Consider the following 4,039-nt stretch of genomic DNA (forward strand, 5'->3'; position numbering starts at 1 on the left):
GGGATCATTAATCCCTATGAGAAAAAGTGCATACAGACATCTTCATATAATGGGGGATTGATGTAAATGTTAAAAATGGATCATGTGCATTGTTTCCCATCCATGTTCATCCTGCAACGTTGTGTTTCTCATAGGGATCAATATTCCCTATGGCAAATGTATAAATACAATCTTTTGTCTGAACCCTCCGGTAGCTGTAATTTATGTGATTGGTTTGTACTTTAAAAAAATGCTTTTTTTTTCTTAATTGTCTCAGTCATAACATAAGCCACACCAATGTTACCATAACTATCTGAAAACAGGTGAACGAGTCACAAGTGGAATTAGGCACATTGGTATATAAAACAGCAACATTTTTTATTCCCCACAGCAACAAAAAAATGTCAAGACTGTCAAAATATTTTAAAATATATTCTATGAAATACAGAAACTACAACATCAAACAGAAAACAGGTGCTGAGGTATTTAATCTCAAAGTGTTAAACAAAGATGTTCTGTAGATTTGGATTCACCTGCACACTGTTAGAAATATGTTTACAATCAGTTACTTGAAGGGCTAATCCAACATACACAGCAACAATGCAAAATGTCTCTATTACCTGCTGAAAGGGACGTTATCACCATAAAAACACATTTTAGTATTTCACACAGCGCCAGCTTTTTCCTCAATCTTCAGATCCAAGTAACCTACCTAAAAACCAATAAGATAATTCTCTTTCAGACTTACATGGGTTCCAAAATACAAACAGACAGCCAAAAATAAAAGTATCTGCCAAACCTGACTCTGGGAACTACCGTAGAATCTCAATTTTTAAGCATCTGTTCTTCACAAATATGGCCGTTACCCATGTTTAGAAGACACATCTGGTTGGCTGCCATATTTGTGAAGAACGCACCAGTGAATCTGTGGATGAAAGATTGTCAAGACTTTTTGATACAACACATGACTTTTTTCTAGCGCTAGTAAGTGCAATCACAATGGGTGATACATGGTGAAGGAAGAAGATTGTTACTCACTATAGACAAAGACACAGGAATAAAAAGACAATCAAACAATGCATATATATAATTTTTTTTCTAGTAAGTGAATTCCTATTGGGGAACAGAAACTAGAAGGAACGATTAAACAGAATATTCACATCATTATTTTATTTTAATTGTGTGAATATATGTACATAATATTAAAGTAACAATATTATTCTATGTTGTATTCTTTTTTTTCACATGTGATAAACATTACTGAACAGTTCGGATGAGTGAATGTCACTAAAGTATTGAAGAAAGAACACAGACTTCAAGACAAATTATGTATTTTATTACTTATAATATATCTGTGTGAAAACAATCAGTAGAGCTGGAAACTCTGTCTTTCAGTTTTATTTTAAGAAGTCACCAATTAAATTAGCAAGTAAATTATTACACACCTCTATGGGTGATAAATAAATACCAAAAAATGTGTTTTTAGTTTTTACAGTACTAAAAGAAAGAAAAGGGTTGATGTGATGATAGGGGAGTTTTGTGAAATGGAGTAGAAAACCTTTAGCTCAGGGGTCAGGGAACTTTTTTACCTTTTACCCCCAAATATATTTAGATACGCCAACGTTACCCCCTTGATTTGAAAGGAAGGAAATCATATATTATTAATTATTGGAATTCAAAATTTTATTGAATCTATTCAAAATTTCTTTGAAAGCTTCAACTTCAAAACTTCAGGTTTTGGAGAAATGATGTTGCTTCATTGTTGATACGGGAGCATCAATATTGGGGCATTTTGATGTCAGAGCAATTTGGATACAGTCTTCAGCGTCCAATCGATTTCTCTGCTTTGTTTTTATGTTCGTTAGAGTGGAAAATCCTTGTTCGCAAAGGTAGGTTGTTGCAAAAGGCAGCAACTTTTTGATTGTCTCCTCATGTGCAATGTTGATGCCTTTGCAGCTGTTGACATCCAAAAATATGACAGATCTGCTTTGTTTTCAAATGCAATACGTGCTTCATTATTGCATCGAAGCTCAAGAAGTGCCTCTGCCAACCCTTGAGGCTCTTCTGGTACAACAGCAATTTCACATTTAAAGGGGTCTACAATCCAACTGACAGCATGTGAATCAGCAGCATTACCCCCAGGAATTTCATTTTTACCCCATTTTGGGTAATTTACCCCTGTTCCCTGATCACTGGATTATCAAGTCCATTAAAAACTATAGGTAAATAAGATAATTTGGTGAACTGTGCAGACTAGTCAGTGACCACTGATATCTCATATTATGAGTCACAAATAGAACTTACAGATTTCTCCCCCTAGAACTATCCAGGAAGAATGAGTGTGAAAGGGGCTGTAGCTCCATTTATACTGCTGTGGACATGTGACATGTGTTGATGGTTTCTGATTGGTCTCTTTATGTTTCAGGCACTGTGATTGGCCTCATTATCTTGTGATAAGTTTGGGCAAATTATAAATTGATTTTCTGAACAGTGTTTTCTTTCTCTGTATGTAATGGTGATCGCAGCTTCCATAATTTGGAGTCCTTGTCATGTACTTTGTGACTGACAAATCCACATAACAGTGTAGATTAGCGGTTCCCTAGTTATTTAACCATCAAAGTGCACTTAGTCCTATCTGTTCTTAGATCTCCATGCAGACAATAATAGTCTAATAGTGAAGTGAAAACCACACATTTCCTGTGTTCCACTTACAGCAATGATACTGAGGGAATGTAGAGATTATAGTACATTTAATATACTTCCAGGCTTATTTAATAAACGGTAAAAAGCTCTAGATGCAATTTTTTCCAGTCTCTCAATATCTGGGGAGGAGGCTCCTGAGAGATACTGCAATGTGTGACCAGTAAGTGCTGATATCTGGTGTGTGGGACATAAGTTCCTTCACTCTAAAGAAGGTGGCCCTTGTATTAGAAGCCGGACAGGTTAGGTCTTTTAAAATCTAAAATGTCCAACTGAGGAATCCATTCCCACCCATTAAATATATGTCTTTGTTTTGATAGTTGAACGCAATAAACAAAACCTTATTCCTCTATCTTGTAACGCAGCCATATTACATATCACATTGTGTCATTTACACATTGGAGACCTGATTCATCCAGACAGGTATCTGATTTTGAGCATAAAACGCCCCTTCCCCACCTAGTTCCCTCCATCATAGGCTGCAGTAAGTGTCCTTTGTGGTCACTGGCGCACAGAACAGGGCTGTGCTCACGGCCGTATCTCCCGGATCTGGCCATGCACAGGTCTTGCGTATGATACGCTCAATATCGTCAGATACGTGTCTGGAGGAATCAGGTCCTGGAGGTATAAAAGTGATGTGTCAGACAGGGACACTGCAATGAGTGTGACATGACGTTGGTGTATGTAAAAGCCCACAGGACTGTATGACTGGGGGATCAGGGGAACAGATACCAGAAGATGTAACAAATAGCAGATATCCTCTGATGTTTCCATCGTCACATAGTAAGTGAGGTTGAATAGAGACAAAAGTCCATCAAGTGCAACCTATTGTTATATGTTTTATCTGTGATCCAGAAAACAGCCCCCAGTAAGGCAGCTGCTGATTGATCTTTGCTGGGGGGGGGGAATTATTATTTACTTTAAAAATGCCCCCCCTCCCAATAATACTTGCTAATAGTTATAACAAGAGATACTGTTTCCTGTAAGAGAAGCATCAAATCCCCTTTTCTGTCATTAGAATCACAAATTACTAACTCCGCCCCCAACACCCCATATATAATGATATTTATCAGGTCCCTGATTGATTTCGGTCACAGCCCTGTGTCTGATGTCTCCTCTTATGGAGAGACCTGAGCAGCACTGAAGGGGTTCAGTAAAGATAACACATATGAACATGATTACTATGTCCTTCCATGTGCACAGTACTTCCCATTGGGTGGTAATAACATTATATACATACAGTATGAACAACGTTATATGGACTAGACATTGTGTAAATACTGACTGTCCTATACTCTCATCTGTGTACAGGTAAACAAGACCCCCCTCTACAAGTGACTGGCATAATAGACCAGTCTGT

The sequence above is a fragment of the Mixophyes fleayi genome, assembly GCF_038048845.1.
Source record: "Mixophyes fleayi isolate aMixFle1 chromosome 12 unlocalized genomic scaffold, aMixFle1.hap1 SUPER_12_unloc_2, whole genome shotgun sequence".
Taxonomy (NCBI): Eukaryota; Metazoa; Chordata; class Amphibia; order Anura; family Limnodynastidae; genus Mixophyes; species Mixophyes fleayi.